The following is an 18,873-nucleotide window of genomic DNA, read 5'->3' as shown; positions in this document are numbered from 1 at the left end:
GGCGTCTGGTCTCCAGTACCATAATGTGAACCAGGCTTACCTCGACAAACACTCATGTGGCAAATGGAGCACATGGCTATGTTCTCCTTCTGTTTGCTAATCGTGAAAAAGTCCCAAACTGGGGAGGAGTACTTTCCTACTGGGCCACTGCCAATGCCTGAAAAAGAACTGCATGTAGGTGGGGATGGGTGTGTTGATTGCCTCTCTACACTGCATACTGAGGTAGGGGTTGCTGCAGGTCTCTGCTCGGGCCTTACAAATATGGGAGCTGGCAGTACTGTCTGTGCCACATCCCTCAGAGCAGGGTGGAGAGTAACGTCGGACTCCTCTCTGCCAGCTTCTACTATGACTGTGTCTTTGTCATCATCCTCATCATTGTCCCCTTCCATGATTCTAAGGCTTTCTGTAACTTTTCTTTTCCCTTGCCTCTCCTCACATCTCCCGAACTCTGCCGGGGTCCACTCTATCATAGTCATCAGAAGTGGTGCTTGGAGAAGATGGTGGAGTAGTACCCTTCCTTTTTCTTGCTGGAGATCTGTGAGCCCTTGTTCCTAAAAGAGGAGGTTCTTTCTTGACAGAAAGCTGAGCCTCTTGTTCTGCTCCATGGATGGGAAGATCTGTCTCCAGCTGCTGTCCTCTTTCCTTTGTTTCCTGAACTGATTGGGTGCTATTTTGTGAAAGGGACAAAACCAATTCAACATCACTGCTCGCTAGGGTTGCCACGATTGCAGTTGCTGTCTCACTGACAGACATTGTCTTGGACTTGGGCAAGGGTGGTGATGTAGTTGATGCAGAAGTGCTCCCAGGTTCCTCCCCGGTGGCCGGTGTGGCAGCAGCCACACGTGTCCCAAAAAAGGTTGTGGTTGAAAGTGGTGGAAAGATGCTTCTTCTCACTGGCCAGTTTGTTGGGAGCAACTTTCTTTAGGGCCATCTTAACTTGCTCTAGGTAGACAGTGGCACTAAGATGCACAGACGAAAGAGTTTGGTGCCTGTGGTCCAAAGGAACTGTAGGGCCTTCTCTCTGGCAGTACTGCGGGTGATGTGGGGTCTCTTTTCTTGTACACCTAAAAACAGCCAAGTAAGGAATACTGTATTGGCAGTTAATGAAATGAGGCATACCATTGTTGCAGCAGGTTGAAGATAGTGCAGAGAAATGCAATATTAGTGTGGTTAATTACTTATGTAATATACCTTGAATGTATTGTAAAGGCAAACCACAACACCATGCCATAAAAAAAGAAATTTCAAATCAGGCAGCACAAAAGGCAGATCTAGCTCTTTGTTTTATTTGCATCTGTTTTAGGAGACATCTGGGATAGTCAGAGAGAGGTACATGGGTAAATGGAATAATCCATTAAATGAAATAACTTATGGCGGCAAGGTGGTCCAGTGGAAATGCTTTGGTGGATGGATGAAAGGAGGAATTAAATGGGTTTGATGGATGGATCAAGGCAAAATGCAGAATTAAATAAAAATTTAAATACATTTTAAAAAAAAGGTAAAATAAAAAAATAAAAAAACAAAAATGAAAAATAAAAAGGTAAAAAATAAAATAAAATCAATATAAAAATGAAAATGAAAAAGATATTAAAAATTAAAAAAGTAAAACTAAAACTAAAATATAAACATTAAAATAAAAATGAAAAAGTAATACAAAATGCAATAATAATGACATTACATTTAAAAGTAAATATAGAAAAAATAAAATAGAAAAAAATAAAAATAGAAACTTCAAAAACAAATGATCAATAACTCACAATGTTTGTATGTAAGCCTATGTAAATTCAAAGACACACTGGCTGCAGTGTGTATGCTCAAAATGGCTGCAAGCCAGCCACATGGCTGATCAAACAATAACATAAAGGAGCAAGGAGGAAGCATGGAGAAGAAAGAACACATGCAAGCCTATGGCAAGGGGCACTGGCTGCATGGACAAAATGGCTGCCAGCCAGCCATATGGTAAAACAACAAGGAGGAAGCATAGAGAACGAATAACTCATGCAGGTTCATGGCAAGGGATACTGGCTGCATGGACAAAATGGCTGCCAGCTAGCAATATATGTCAAACAACAACAACAAGGAGCACGGAAGCATGGCAAACAATGAACACATGCAAGCCTATTGCAAAGGGACATTGGCTGCATGCACAAAATGGCTGCCAGTCACATGGTCAAATAACAAGGAGCAAGGAGGCATGGTAAACAAAGAACACATGTAAGCCTATGGCAAAGGGACACTGGCTGGATGCACAAAATATCTGCCAGCCACATGGGAAACAAAAACAACAAAGAGCAAGGAGGCATGGCAAGCAAAGAACATATGTAAGCCTATGGCAAAGGGACACTGGCTGGATGCACAAAATATCTGCCAGCCACATGGGCAAACAAAAATAACAAAGAGCAAGGAGGCATGGCAAGCAAAGAACATATGCAAGCCTATGGCAAAGGACACTGGCTGGATGGACAAAATGGCTGCCAGCCACATGGTCAAAAAACAACAACAAGGAGCAAGAGGCATGACAAACAAAGAACACATGCAAACCTATGGCAAAGGACACTGGCTGGATTGACAAAATGGCTGCCAGCCAGCCACAATGTCAAACTACATCCTCCTATGCCTTCAAATATTACCACAATATATAAACTGTTTGCAACAAACAAAAATGAAATGCAATAGCCAACATTTTACATTTAAATTAATCCAAAGCATCCCTGCCCTAAAAAGGTTTTAAAACCATATACCACTGAAACATTTATTTCATGCACTGATGACTACTAGTACTGGCATGTAATGACTGGCTTAATGGTCCACTGGAAATCTAGGACACATGCTAAAATAGTATTGCAAATGGAAACATGTAGAAAAGGTACTGAGCTGTGCAACAATTTCCATTTACAAAAGGTGAAAAATCAATGAAATTCAAAATAAATATTATCTAGGCCTATAGTTAAACTCCAGGCCACTCACCACCATTATGGATTTTTAAATCAAATTAAAGTACATCAAAATACTGGTGCATGCCCAAGCAAATAAACGACAACACTCTTATTCACATTTAGAACTTACTTGTTTGATAATTTCAGAAAATCAAGTCCTTAAAACCAGAAGTATATCCAGGAGACAAAGGGGGTTATTCCAACTTTGGAGGAGTGTTAATCCGTCCCAAAAGTGACGTTAAAGTGACGGATATACCACCAGCAGTATTACGAGTTCCATAGGATATAATGGACTCGTAATACGGCTGGTGGTAAATCCGTCACTTTTCGTTCACTTTTGGGACGGATTAACACCTCCTCCAAAGTTGGAATAACCCCCAAAGTGAGTGATCCTTCCACCTTAAAATCAAAGTGAAAAGTGACCAGAGGATGGACAAGCACTGGGGGAGCCTGCTGGACAGGAACAGGAAGTTGGAGTCTCTGGCACATTTCCTTCCTGTAAAATAAAGGCTTCTCAATCTGAAAAACAAATTGAGGGTCCGTTTGAGAAGAAAATATAGCCCAAAAAGTTATTTTTGACTAGATTTAGTGGTTCTGGAGTACAAAACCTTCTTCAGAAGTGAGTTTGCGCTAGCAAGCAGCCCATTTTGGCTGCTGGCATGGCTGGAAGCAATAAAGCGAACGTGAGATGTTTTGCACACTTGCTATTGGCTCAGGAGAATCGTCAGGCTTGTAAAAGAGCGCCAAACCCCAATCTCGTGAGTGCAAACTAACTCCACTCTACACCAGAGAGTGGAATTTGGGAAGTCCGTGCTACTTTGCGTGACGAGTGTCTGAATTCCACAAACTCTGCTGGCGGAGCAGAGTTCTACACCCAGGTCTACTTTTGTACATGTAACATGTACACAATCTATAATATTCCAATTTTGCTGTATCAATCTGGTATATTGGTAATTTTGAGGCAGCTACTTAATACCTGCTTTTCTAGTCTTTGAATGGCCTACTCTGCCCTTAAAAGCTCAGCCATATATATTTTCCTATAGTGTGCACTAAATGCATTAAAGTGTTCCATAATACCTTTGGGAATTCACTGAACACTGAATAAATTGGAAGCAATCCTTTGTTCCACTTCTCAACTGCTCTCTAAGGCCAGTATTTGAAGTTAATGGACATTTAGATGCCACATCTCTGATCATCCCTTCTGTCCCATCCACATTGATACACTAATTGGAGCAAGACATGTTATGCTGCACACATCTATGAGTGCTCAGTTACTTTGTGAACCTCAGATAAAGGTATCAGAACATAATCTATATGGGAAAAGGAGTGATGTATTTACAGGAAGTTGTAGCTCAGTTGATTGGGATGGCATACCCACCATGCATCACATGAGTATGCAGAAGTAAAGGCATGTTGCTTTGTATAGCATGTTGTGCCTGTGCATTATCCATCCATTTTGGGACCCATCCCCCATTTAAGTCACCCTCTGCCATCACTGTGGACTGAGGGGCACTTGCTAACAATTTATTTATCACATTGAGGAAGACTGTTGTGGTAGGTGGTGGAGCATGGACATTCAAGCTGGCAGCATCAGTGCACCAACATCTTACCACTAAGTTTGCTCCCAGTTTATCTGTCCAGGTCTGAGAAATGTTAAGAGAAAATGTCTATGAAAAGGATTCTTGCCCACTGCAATCCACATATGAAGCCTGCAAGTAACATCTGGTTAAATTAATTTCTGCATAAAAACTCACAATTGTTTTCCATCAAGTATGTCTCCTGAACCATCACAGTATCAGAAGGAATGCGCTTGGAAAACCGATGAACTGCACTGTGCTTGATCTTGATTAGTAACCTATATACATTCTGTCATGACCTGCTCTACCTCCATGGCCATCTGCATCCCAAATCTATCCCAGGCACAGCCCATCCACCAGCATGCCCAGAGTTGGGTCATGTGCCTGTTACCAGTAGTGCATATCATTAGAAATACGCAAAAATGCCTCCATTAACAATACCACAATGTAAATGATGTCATTGTCGTGTAGCCATTTTAGTTATAGCTCCATGCACGTTATTTTAGCACACTAGGCCTGCCGCTGTGCGCTTTAACCCAAATATATTTTATTCAGCTTTGTTTATCATTTTAACAATAGCCACATTTGCGGTCTTGCTTTATTTCTCTCTATCTAGCTGTTCTTTGCCTAGGCCAGCACTGTGTTCTTAAACAAGACATTTATTTCACTCTGTGCTTCTCTCAAGGCTGCAGTAAGATAGGTTGCAGGGAAATGTGGTAACGTTTTGTCTCTGGTATTCATAGAAACATACACATCCTTACGTAGGGAAATTTTCTCAGATCATGAAATGTTTTATTATAAAAACACTTCCCTGTCCCATACACATTAGAGGGAGATTCCAGCCAGATGACCACAACTGTATGCTGATTGCTGAACGCTTCGCTACAGCTGCTGATGCAGACTTCAGGTGTTTGCTCAGGTCTGGGGGATGATGTCTTCCCAGGGGAACCTGAAGGGCAGAACTAGAGCTTAACACGCTGTGCTCTAATATAGCCTAGGTAGGAATTAGTCTATGGACCCTAGTGACAAAATGGTAGCTTTATTTCTATGCTTTACTCTCCTTGTCACGATTTTAATCCTGTCATGCTTTATCGTCCTGTTAATTGCAGTACATGCTTTATTATCTAAGATGCATTTGCTTCATTAAAACCTTATTGAAACATATACTGTCTCTGCTTGTCATTGTATATGTGAGACTAATGTAACTGAGAGAAACGGATGAGATCTAAGTCAATTGTGTCATGAGCTCGGTTGCCCAGTCATCCCTGCTTTTGGGTAGAGATGAGGCACTGCTAGTTAGCTGGAGCAAAACCCGGATTGGGCGACAGGTGTCATCTGTAGTGGGTTAGACTCAGTCTCCCACACTGCAGGCGGTTCTGCTGCTCAAATTCAGTAATCTCATTAAAATAATGAGAGCCTACACGACAATATATCCTATATATTATAACATGCACATTAATGTGATGCTTACAATTGAACAAACCAAAATACTGAACTGTGATTATGTTTGGACCTTTGGAACAGTATGCCAAAAAGTAGAAACATGGTATATAACTAAAGCGCACATGTGCGCTCGTTACACTTTTGTAACATTGTGCCAGGATGAAGAAACAATGTATTATGCTGAGCGCTCACGTGCGCTTGTCATGGACCCAAATGCTGCAGAAAGCCACTCCCATTGCAGGACCACGCCAAATGCAGCAGCAAAAGGGATACAAAGCTATTTAAACCCAGCCTGATGCCAGCTGCGTCCTTTGCCTCGAGATTCCAGCCCGCACCCAGAGAAAAAGACCCAACCTCCTTACTTGAAAGAGTATTCGTCAACAAGGAGAGGCCGCTGGTCATCGCTGCTCCACTCTCCTATTTTTCTTATGCCAATCTGTCCCCAAGGGGGGCAGAAACCACTGGACACCAGGGATTTATTTGCAACAATTTTATGTAAAAGGAGCGACCCTTTAGGCAAGAGTCGCTCCCCTGGGGGCAAATTTATTTTAGGTCATTTGTGCCCCTCTTGGGGGCAGATGGGCCTATTTCTATTAGGCCCACCTCCCCCCAAGGGTGGCAGAAACCACTTAGGCACCAGGGATTGGTGTGTGTGTTTTGTTTGGGTTCAGCTCCTTGGGCAAGGGTCACTCCCTGAGGGTGCACATTACTGTTCGCCATTTCTGCCCCCAATGGGGACAGATCGGCCTATTTTTGTAAGGCCCATCTGTCCCCAAGGGGGGCAGAAAGCCCACCAGAGACCAGGGAAGATTCTTTTAAAAAAAAGAGGGTGGGGTATGGCCATACCCCCACCCCCAACAAATGGGGACAAAGGTGTTCTGCCCACCGGTGGGCAGATGGGGTAATTACCCCCAATCCACTCCCCCAGGGGAATGGGGCAGAAAACCTACTAGATGTCAGGTAATAAAAAAAAACTAGTCAGGTGGTGGCTACCAACCAGTATGGGCAGGGTTATGCCCCCAGTGGGGGTAACTATTTTTCAGCTCTCCCCCTGCACACTAAAAGATCCTATTCCAGCAGCAAGCATTTGATTATTTTGGGTTTTGGTTTTACATTTGGGCCATCAGAGCTTGTCTAACTCTCAAAATCATCCCACTTGGAATGGTGAGGGCTGCACTTTTTGGACTTTAGGATGCTGCCATGTAGAAAAATAAACAAGACCTAGACACATATGAAAACTAAACATCTGGGTGAGTCCAGGTGGTGTTGCACCCCACACCATTTTCTTACCTCCAATGCCAGGCATACCTCCAACTTTGCTTGAAATCACATATTCTTCCCACATTTTTGTGATGGAAACTTCTGGAATCTGCAGGAATCCACAAAATTCCTACCTCCCAGCATCTCTACAGATAAAAATTCTGCCCAACTTGTCAGCCTACAACCAAACTGCCCTTTTGGACCTGCTTTGGTTCCCCCTCATTTTCGACCAGTTTTTGGCTTTTTGCTGTCACAGGCACTTGGCCTACACAAGTGAGGTATCATTTTTATCGGGACACTGAGGGAAATGTTGGGTGATAGGAAATTTGTGCTGGTGCAGTGATCCCACACCGAAATGTGGGAAAAAATGAGATTATGTAGCTAAATTTGAGGTTTTCTAAGGATTCTGGGGGATCCACACAAGTCACACTTACCCGGGCTCCCTCCATTGTCTTGTTTTCAGACATGTCTGGGTTTGGTAGGTTTCCCCAGATGGCTGCTGAGCCTAGGACCAAAAATGCAGGGGCCTCCTGCAAAAACAGGTTGTTTTGTTTTTGATAATTTTGATGTATCCATGTAGTGTTTTAGGGCATTTCCTGTCACAGACACTAGGCCTACCCACACAAGTGATGTACAATTTTTATTGTGACACCTGGGGAATGCTGGGTGGAAGGGAACTTGTGGCTTCTCTCAGATTCCAGAACTTTCTATCACTGAGTTGTCAGGAAAAAGTTGTTTTTGCTTTTAAAAATGTTGAGGTTTGCAAAGGATTCTGGGTAACAGAACCTGGTGAGTGCGTCACAAGTAACCTGATCCTGGGTTCCCCTAGGTGTCTAGTTTTAAAAAATGTATGGGTTTGCTAGGTTTCCCTAGGTGCCGGCTGAGCGAAAGGCCAAAATCCACATCTAGGCACTTTCCAAAAAACACATCAGATTTCAATATAAAAATGTGATGTGTCCATGTTGTGTTTCCTGTCGCGGGCATTAGGCCTACCCATACAAGTGAGGTACCATATTTATCGGGAGACTTGGGGGAACTTGAAATAGAAGAACAAGTGTTATTTCCACTTGTCTTTCTCTACATTTTTTCCTTCCAAATGTAAGACAGTGTGTAAAAAACATGACTATTTGAGAAATGCCCTGTAATTCACATACTAGTATGAGTCCCCTCAATTCAGAGATGTGCAAATAACTACTGCTTCTCAACACCTTATCTTGTGCCCATTTTGGAAATACAAAGGTTTTCTTGATACCTATTTCTCACTCTTTATATATCAGCAAATGAATTTCTGTATACCTGGTATACAATGAAAACCCATTGCAAGGTGCAGCTCCATTTTTGGCTCTGGGTACCTAGGGGTCTTGGTGAACCTACAAGCCCTATATATCCCCATAACCAGAAGAGTCTAGCACATGGGTACTCACAAACATTTTCCCAGGGGCCATAAAGTTTGGTCTGTGATGTGCCTGGGGGCCGCATTGATGCCAGGGCGGTGGCGGTCGGGTGGTGTGACTAGGGGGATTGGTGGCAAGGTAGGTGTAGGGGAAGCAAAGGATATACATCTAGTGGCTGAAATAAACAATGGGAAACCAGGAAACCTGGAATTAATCCCGGCTTACCCACTTTTCCAAATTGTGTGATCCTAGGCAATTGTTTAGTGTCACTTTCCCTCCTTTTTCTGCATTATCACATTTAAGATGACCTTGTAATACATGATTCATGGTGTGCTGCACAAAACCTGCTTCTATGTTTGATTTAATAAACTATAATGTTGTTTATGCATGATAGGAACCCAGGCCACCCATAAGTGCACATACCAAGTGACGTGCCTCTTTAATTTACTATTGGTGGTGTTCTCAGGGTAAGGGAAATAATTGTTTCCAAATTTATGTTTGAAAACTATCACTTTAAAATGAATACATCTCAATGCACTGATAAAATAAATTGTAGTAAGGCGAAAAGGTTCTGCATGTTAACTAAATACACTTAATTAATTTTGAAGAGACTGTCTTAGTTTTACACTTATGCTGCAAGATGTCTTTAAACATGAAGGCGTTTCTAAAGTGCAGGAGTCCCTAGTTACTTTTCTTTACCACCAATTAAGTTTGAAATAAATGATTGTGTGTGTATTTTATATTTTTGTTAGTGCGGAGTCGAGTAAACAGCTGCCCAGTGCTCCTGTTGCCCCAGGGGCCGCATATAAAGGTCAGAGGGGCCGCATGAGGCCTGCGGGCCGTACTTTGAGTATCACTGGTCTAGCAGATGTAATGATACATTGCTTTTGAAAATCTAACATCGCAGGAAAAAGTTACAGATTAAAACATGGAGAGACCTGGCTGTATTTTTTACATCAATGTTCAATGTTTTTTTATTTCAGCTGTTATTTTCTGTAGAAAAACCTTGTAGGATCTACAGAAATGTCCCCTTGCTGCATTTAGAATTTTATCTACTTTTCATAAATGTTTAGCTGTTGGGGACCGAGCACTGGTTTCATGCGCATTTTTGTCACTAACTGGAAGGGGGCTGAAAGCACAAAAAATAGTTTTAAAAAGGGGGTATGCCCCAGTAAAGTGCCAAAATTGTGTTGAAAATGTAGTTTTCTGATTCAAGTCTTCCTGTTCCTGAAAGCTGGGAAGATGGTAATTTTAGCACTGCAAACCCTTTGTTTATGCCATTTTCAGGGAAAAGAACAAAAGCCTTCTTCTGCAGCCCTTGTTCACATTTTGTTTTTAAAAACAGAATTTTTGCTGTATTTTGGCTAATTTCTTGGTCTCCTCCAGGGGAACCTACAGACTCTGGGTACCTCTAGAAACCCTAAGATGTTGGAAAAAAGGACACAAATTTGGTGTGGACAAAAAGTTATGAGGTTCTGAGGACGAACTGCACCAAATAGCCAAAAAAGACCTGGTGCCTGAGGGGGAAAAGGTCTGGTAGCAAAAGGGTTAAGATGACAAGAGTTGTCATTGATCATTGTCTTTGTGTATGTGTTTCCTAGTTAACCTTGATAGTCTGCACTGCAGAAATGGATGAACAGAAAACGCTGGTCACCAGAAGGTCTTAAACTCACACTTAAAAGGCCTACATGTCTCACCAGCCGCATCGCAGGTAGACGCCCCACTAAGGTACATGTAACCAGTTCGGGGTGGCAAGCGGGTAGCCAGGGAATAAGACAGGAGTATTGGAAACTAATACCGGCACACTCTCTTTTCAAGATTGACGGTTGTCAACAGACAAACACCAACAAAAACAGGCCTCCATCCCAGGTCAGGACAGTTGGAGCACTGGAGGGACATCATTATCGTCTCTGCAAAGCCACATCGTGGGCCTTAACAGCTTACATTGCTGATCTGACACATTCCCTGATGCACAAAGAAGCTCTAGCAGAGGTTAAAAGTGCAGAAAAAAATGGTGCAAGGAAGTCTCCTAGATTTCCTTGCACCATTTGTTCAGCCCCCCTAATGGGGGAATGCCCCCTTGCATACATTATGCCTGGCACAAGCACAATGTGGCACACAGGTTTACAAATTGGCGCATACACTTGTAAATATGGCAAAGGGAAAATGCCACTTTAGCCCCACCTTAGCATCACAGAAATGAAATTATGGTGGCGCTAAGGTGGCAGTAGTTGCTCTTAAATAAGCCCCTGAGTATTTGGAAGGGGAGTGTTAAGGGAGTCCCTTTCAAATACTAAATATTTAAGCTATGTGTAGGAAGTTGGCTCTGTATATACTATCTCAAAGTGAGCAATAGTGTGCACGGGTTCCCCTTAGAGGTTGATAGTGGCAAAATTAGATAATACTAATGCTCTATTTTGTGGTACTGTGGTCGAGCAGTAGGCTTATCAGAGGGTAGTGTTAACCATTTGTTGTACACACACAGGCAATAAATGAGGAATACACACTCAATGACTTAACTCCAGGCCAATAGGTTTTTATATAGAAAAATATATTTTCTTAATTTATTTTTAGAACAACAAGATTCGAACTTGAGGTAAGTACGTAAAATGCAAGGTACTTCACACAGGTAAGTGTAGAACTTTCATTTAAAACAGTAGTACACACAGTTTTGGTTAAAATGGCAAATAGCTATTTTAAAAGTGGACACTGCAAAAATCAACAATTCTTGGGGGAGGTAAGTCTTGTTTAGTTTTTCAGGTAAGTAAATCACTTACACAGTCAGTCTCCTGGGCATAGGCAGCCCACCATTGGGGGTTCAAGGCAACCCCAAAGTTACCGCACCAGCAACACAGGGCCAATCAGGTGCAGAGGTCAAAGGAGGGCCAAAAACACATAGGCGCCTCTGGAGAACAGGGGTGCTCCGGTTCCAGTCTTCATCCTCGGGGAGCAGACAAGGGGGGTTTTGTAGAGCACTGGGGGGGACACACACAAGCACACAAAACACACCCTCAGTGGCACAGGGGCGACTGGGTGCAGTGTGCAAAGTAGGTGTCAGGTTTGCTGTAGAAATCAATGGAGGGTCCCGGGGGTCACTCTGGTGATGTAGTCAGGGCAAAGGGGGGCTTCTCAGGCCAGCCACCGACTGGGCTAGGATGAGGGCCGCATGCTGGTCACTCCTGCACTGGTAGGTGGTTCCTATTTGTCCTGGGGGCAGGGTGCAGTGCTTGGTCCAGGTGTCGGGTTCCTTAGTTACCAGGGAGTCGCGGTCAGGGGGAGCCTCTCGATTCTCTATGCAGGCGTCGCTGTGGGGGTGCAGGGAGGCCGAGTCAGGGTGTCCACATCGTTGGAGTCGCCTGGGAGTCCCCTCTGCTGTGTTGGTTGTCCTGAACTCAAGCCGAGGGCGTTGGGTACAGAGTGTGAAGACTCATGCCTCTGGCGGGAAGTAAGAGTCTCTTTAAAGTTGCTTCTTAGCTGCAATTTTGTTCCTGTTTCTGGACAGAGCTGCTGTCCTCAGGAGGTCTTTGTCCTTTAGGTGCAGATCAGTCCTCTGAGTGTGCAGAGGTCACTGGTCCTGCTGGATGCGTCGCTGTGCAGGTTCTTTGAGTCTGGAGACAGGCCGGTAGGACTAGGGCCAAGTCAGTTGTCGTCTCCATCGTCTCCGTGGGACTTTCAGGTCAGCAGTCCTTCTTGTTGTAGGTTGCAGGAATCTGATTTCCTGGGTTCAGGGTCGCCCCTAAATACTAAATTTAGAGGTGTGTTTAGGTCTGGGGGGCAGTAGCCAATGGCTACTGTCCTTGAGGGTGGCTACACCCTTTTTGTGCCTCCTCCCTGAGGGGAGGAGGGCACATCCCTATTCCTATTGGGGGAATCCTCCAAAACCAAGATGGAGGATTTCTTCAGGCAGGGGTCACCTCAGCTCAGGACACCTTAGGGGCTGTCCTGACTGGTGGTTGAATCCTCCTTGTTTTTCTCATTATGTCCTCCAGACTTGCTGCCAAAAGTGGGGGCTGTGTCCGGAGGGGGGGGCATCTCCACAAGCTGGGATGCCCTGGGGTGCTATAACAATAGGCATGAGCCTTTGAGGCTCACTGCCAGGTGTTACCGTTCCTGCAGGGGGAGGTGAGAAGCACCTCCACCCAGTGCAGGCTTTGTTCCTGGACACAGAGTGACAACGGCACTCATCCCATGGGGACAGAAACTCGTCTGGTTATGGCAGGCTGGCAGGAACTGGTGAGCCTAACACTAGGAATTGGACTGGTATACAGGGGGCATCTCTAAGATGCCCTCTGTGAGCATTTTTCAATAAATTCCACACTGCCATCAGTGTGCATTTATTGTGCTGAGAAGTTTGATACCACACTTCCCAGATTTCAGTGTAGCCATTATGGAACTGTGGAGTTCGTAACTGACAAACTCCCAGACCATATACTATTTATGGCTACCCTGCACTTACAATATCTGAGGTTTGGCTTAAACACTGTAGGGGCATGGTGCTCATGCAACTATTCCCTCACCTGTGGTATAGTGCACCCTGCAGTAGGGCTGTAAGGCCTGCTAGAGTGGTGACTTACCTATGCCACAGGCAGTGGGTTGAGGGCATGGTACTCTGAGGGGAGCGCCATGTCGACTTAATCATTTTCTCCCCACCAGCACACACAAGCTGTGAGGCAGTGTGCATGTGCTGAGTGAGGGGTCCCCAGGGTGGCATAATACATGCTGCAGCCCTTAGAGACATTCCCTGGCCCAGGGGTACCATTTACAAGGGACTTATCTGTGTGCCAGGGCTGTGCCAATTGTGGGAACAAAGGTACAGTTTAGGGAAAGAACACTGGTGCTAGGGCCTGGTTAGCAGGATCCCAGCACACTTTGAATCATAACTGGCATCAACAAAAGGCAAAAGGTTAGGGAGTAACCATGCCAAGGAAGGCATTTCCTTACACTATGTGTAATGTTTTGTGACTAAAATCAGGTTGCAAGACATTAATATTTTACCACCACTTCAAAGGAGGTGGCAAGCCATTTGCAAATGGAAGGGATCCCCAGGGAACCCCCTCCTTTTGTGAATGTTCACAAAAACATTTTTTATGAGCAGTCCATGAGACCACTACCTGCTCATAAAAATTAGTTTGTGTCTTTTTTATTTATTTATTTTAAACAAATCCTGATTTCCTTTAAGGATAACAAGTTGCATTTTTTAAAAGTTGCTTTATTTAAAAGTAAATAGAGACGTGGTCTGCTTGCTCCAGCAATATCTTGACTTGTGTGTGTTGATTTTTTTTTGTTTTGGTCATGTTTGATTTAGATAAATATTACCTATTTTTCTAGACTGATGTGTTGTCCATTTTGTAGTGTTTGCACTGTAATACTGTGTGTGTTGGTACAAATACTTTACACATTGCCTTTGAGATAAGCCTGACTGCTTGTGCCAAGCTACCAAGGGTGTGAGTAGGGGTTATCTAAGTGTTTATCTCCTTTGCCCTGACTAGAGAGAGGGTCCCTGCTTGGACAGAGTGCAAACTGACTGCCAACCAGAGACCCCATTTCTAAAAAATACTAATTTCTCAAATTCTACGGTATTGAAACTAGAAGTCCCTGGCAGAGACTCAAGAGTGCGTTGTAGGTAAACTCCAATCAACAGTGACACTTAGGCCCATATTTATACTTTTTTAGCGCCGCATTTGCGTCATTTTGTGCCGCAAAAGCGGCGCAAACTTACAAAATACAATTGCATTTTCTTAGTTTGCGCCGTTTTTTCATCAAAAAGTGGCACAAATGCAGCACTAAAAAAGTATAAATATGGGCCATAAAGACCTCCTGAGGTTGTCTGTGTTTAAAAGACAGTATGGTGCCTGGCGTCCAGGATGCCCTTGCTCCACTAGTGCATTTTCTTAGAAGCTGCTCGACCTGCTCGTCTCTCTATTATTCCTAGCCTGCAGAGACTGCTTCATTAAACCATGCAGCCACTCGTTTCACTGAGCTCCCATGGATTTAATTTTCCACACAACAGAAATATTCTGCGACTAGGGGTTGATTTATTGTAGGCGGTTGCACGACGCTGGGGTCTCTTTTCAGTTGAATGCGCCTGTCACACAGATTTTGGAACTTTGGTGCCTTGCTAATGTGTTTAAAGGCTCCAAAACAATCGAGGGCAGTGGAGCTCATCTGATATATGTTCCTCACTGGTGCACTCCTTCTTTCTCTATCCTCCAGCAGCTTAACCCCCAAGCTGCCAGTTCAAACACTTGAGAGCGACAGTGGGCATCTTAACGCAGATCCAGGCGCGGTGGTGCAGTAAGATGTATTTAATTCCATGGATTTATGCCTGGTGCTGCTACGTAATATTAAGAAGTGGCATTTTCTTAAACTGTGTGCTCTACTTGACAGTCGTATCATAGGGAACTGGCTATGCATTGTGCCTCTGATTTCTTCCTGCCAATAAATATTTACAGTATGTAGGTGCAAATGAGCAGCATTTGAAAATTCATATATTTTTTAACGATATTTTACTGTAAATTTTCCTGCAGTAAACATTTAGCAAAAACAAGTACAACACAGTAATGTTCGTTAGGAACAACTAAAGCTCATCTATCTCCACAGAAGAAAAAAAATAGTTTCCTGTTCTCACTTAACTGTTCACTTCCCTCCACACTCCCACTTCCCTTAACATTTTCTCACTTGTAGCACTGCTCGTCACAAAATCTCTCCATATCCTTAAAACTCTCATCATTCTTAGGAATGCAACCTCTGGGGCAAATCCAGCAAAAAAGGCAGTGGAACGGTGTACATCATCAAAAAGAAGCATGAAGTCAAAGAGTAATGAAAGATGAAGCTGGACTATGAGCTGTTAATATAGTGTGATGTGGTGCTCTTTCAAGAGGTGAGTCCTGGTTGCATGTATGTCAAGAACCACCAGAGATGGTGAGCTGACTGCACATTAAGCTGTGGTGTTAGTCGTGGTGGCTTTGAAAATCATGGTGCTTGTTCGAGCTGGCAAGTGGAGCCAATAGAGTTCCACCAGGATGGAAGTGATATAATCATATATCTTCAGGTTGTGGATGAGACGTGCTGCAGCGTGTAGGATGCCCCAAACGGATGCCAGTGTGGAGCCTGGGAGTTGATGGAGCAAGGAATTATCACCATCCAGATGTGAGAGTACGAGGGTTCAAACAGAATTTCTGCTGAGGATACTTTGCAGAAGAATTGGTTTGGCTTTTCTGAGAAGAAAAAGCTGCTACCAAGCCATCGTTATATTTTGGCAAGATGTTCCTTGAGTGTGAAGTTAGTGTTCAAAGTGAATACAAATGACTTGGCATTTGGTGAAAGTTGAGGTTCGAGGCTGTCAAGAGTCATGTAGTAGCTAATTAAAAAATGGTTTCCAAATTGTTTTCAAATTTATTCCTCTCATTTCTCAGATTGCAAGACAACATCTCCGTGGCTCTGATAGTACTCAAGAGATGAGAGCACTCAAGTATAGAATGTAAGGCATCCTTCTTTAACTCGGTGTTATGGTCTGTTTAAGAGCCAACAGCATATTCATGAACAGTATGCACTATGCAATCAGAGTTTGTTAGATCCCTTATATTAAGGCCCCAACTCAGGGACAATAATAATCAGGCTTATTGGATCAGGGTACCCTAGTGTTTTCCATACATGACTCAAGATATTCTTTTAGAAACTTTCAGCTGATGGCACAACCGCCATGCTTTGAAACTCGTCTTCTTCTCCAACACAGTTTCCAGCATCTTACTACACCCTGAAAACGTTTTCTCTGTGTATTATACCAAACAAACATTACTTTCTTGATTCTGCCCACTTCTTGATCAATATATCTTTAATGTTTGTCATTGGTCCTGTATCACATCCAATCCCAGAACACTTGCCCACTTTCACATATAAGGACAATTCCCAATTTCACCTGTACTCTGCAGCACTGTATAATATATATATATATATATATATATATATATATATATATATATATATATATATATATATGAATGACACCAGGCCTTTTGTCTTTTCCAGTTTTCCAAATATCTGCTCAAAATTCAAAAGATGTCAGTTCCCTCCTCTGGTTTCATTATTCATAGGGAATAGGGAATACAACCCAATGTTGCATTTGATGGCAATGAAACCCTTTCTTCTCATCTACAGATAAGGCTTGCTTATGTGTATCTAATGACTTGAGTGACCCAGAGCAAAGCATAATACGCTGGGCAAGGCAATCATCCTTCCTCAAATTCACATAGTAATCACCAATAACTGCAGGTGTAAAATCTGGATTAAAGTGTATGGATTTGTATGTTGATGGTAATGTCGTAATTGCCTGGCTTTTGGAGAGGGCATCTCATGGCTCCATTGTTGGTCATAATATGTGAGAGACTAGTATATCTCAGGATATTGCAAGTCTACTAGATTTAGGCAGACACAGCATATACCTAGCAGTCATGACAGCATTGCTCTCTTCATATGTAACTAGTGCATTTCCAACTCGTGCAGAGACCCCCTCAAAGGCTCTTCTCAAGTGTGCTGCTAAATGGTAACCCTCAATATTGGGTTACAATAGACCTCCTTTCTTGTTATTAGCCTTTATTAGTTACCTTGATAGCCTAGGCTTCTTATCATGCCAAACTGTGGAATTCTTTTAAAATCCTTGACAGTTTCACATTGCACAAAGCAGACAATAAAAAAAGAAATCAAGGGAAACTGATAGGGTTATGTACGATGGTGTGAATTTGTTCCTATTGTTTCACAGGCTTATGAGCTGTAAGATGCTCTCAGCCATTAATGTCCACTCATATGTCTATTATTACCCTCCAGAAGTTTCAGCCTGCTAAATTGGGAATCCTAGCAAGAGAGGAATTAAGGTGCACTGCTGCTTTCTCCTTTCCACAGACAGCATGTCTTAAACGTTGGGCCTTCTGCTGGGTGGGAATGGACTATACATGGCTGTTATACAATTTTCCTGCTGCCACTCGTGACTAAGGGCAGCTCTCAGGGGCATTGGGGAAAATTCTGAAGCCAATTTGCAGCAGCCAGACATCACACTCTTCCTAAGTGGATAATCTGTCTGGAGGGAAAACCTGCTAAAGAAGCTAAACTGCTCTGCTTTGCTCGTTAAGTTTAAACTTTACATAACTCTACTTCACACAAATGTTCAATACATAATATGCAATAATTAGGACTGTAATGTCCAGGTGGCACATTTGCCTTTTCTGCATGATGACCCCAGATGTTTAGCCTTTTTCTGAATCCTATTTTTTCTGGTATAAGGACTCTGTCCCCTGTGTCACAGTGTGTATGGTCTGGCTCTTAATTGTTAGTGGTAAAACTGGCTTTGCCCATTTGGTCTATTTAACTGGCCCATAATGCAATTGCGCTTTAAACAGGCTTCCAGTGTGAAAGTTAAATGTCATATGTCACCGCCTAGAAAAATATACATTTGTTCGGCGCACAGCTGTGCTCTGACTGGGTTGCAGTTTAAATGCACTACAGTGATATATGGCAGAAAAATGTGTTTGTTGCCATGTAGGAAAAGCCTATTTTTATATGAGGTTGAGTCAACCCTTAAGTGTGCATTCTAATCCCAGAGGGCAGGGTGGTAATATATAAAAATAGGGCACACTGCCTTGTTGGGTTACTGTATTTTCACAGTAAAATAAAATCCTAAAGTCATTACACTGTGGTAGACCTTTCTAGGCTTCTCCTTGAACACGTCTAGATCAGATAAAATCTTTATTTCCTGTCTCTGCTTGGAGAAATGCTGGAAATAGCTTCACAGTTATTTCCTCCTTAATTTTAAAATAGGATTTAATGGTGAAGTCAGATTTTCAATAAATTCAGCGGAAAAATAACTTTGTGAAACTGTAGTTTATACTGAAGGAGCCACAACAGGCTTAAAAGACAATTCAATCTCTAACGGAGAGAAGCAATTTTTCCTCTTAAAGATTGAAGGATAGCTCATCTGAACAGGGGCAGGGAAAAGTAGCTGAAGACAGGCCTGCCTGGTGATAGCTGGGTTCTGCCTTCTTAAAACTGTGGGCCGTGGGTATTTTGATTGTAAGGGAAAGCGGAAGTAAAACGGAAGAAGATGGGATGACTTTGAGAAAATAGGATTGGATGGTATTATTTCTGTGTTCACTGGTTAGTGCACAGGAAATATCTGGTATTTCAATCTCCACCTCATCTACACCTTCCTTGATTTAGGAACTCTCCTCCTGTAGAAGGCCCTTGTTAGAAATGTTTTTTTTGGTTGGCAGT

This window comes from Pleurodeles waltl, chromosome 3_1 (assembly GCF_031143425.1).
Source record: "Pleurodeles waltl isolate 20211129_DDA chromosome 3_1, aPleWal1.hap1.20221129, whole genome shotgun sequence".
Taxonomy (NCBI): domain Eukaryota; kingdom Metazoa; phylum Chordata; class Amphibia; order Caudata; family Salamandridae; genus Pleurodeles; species Pleurodeles waltl.
The sequence above is the reverse complement of the archived record's forward strand: the minus strand, read 5'-3'. Positions refer to the sequence as shown.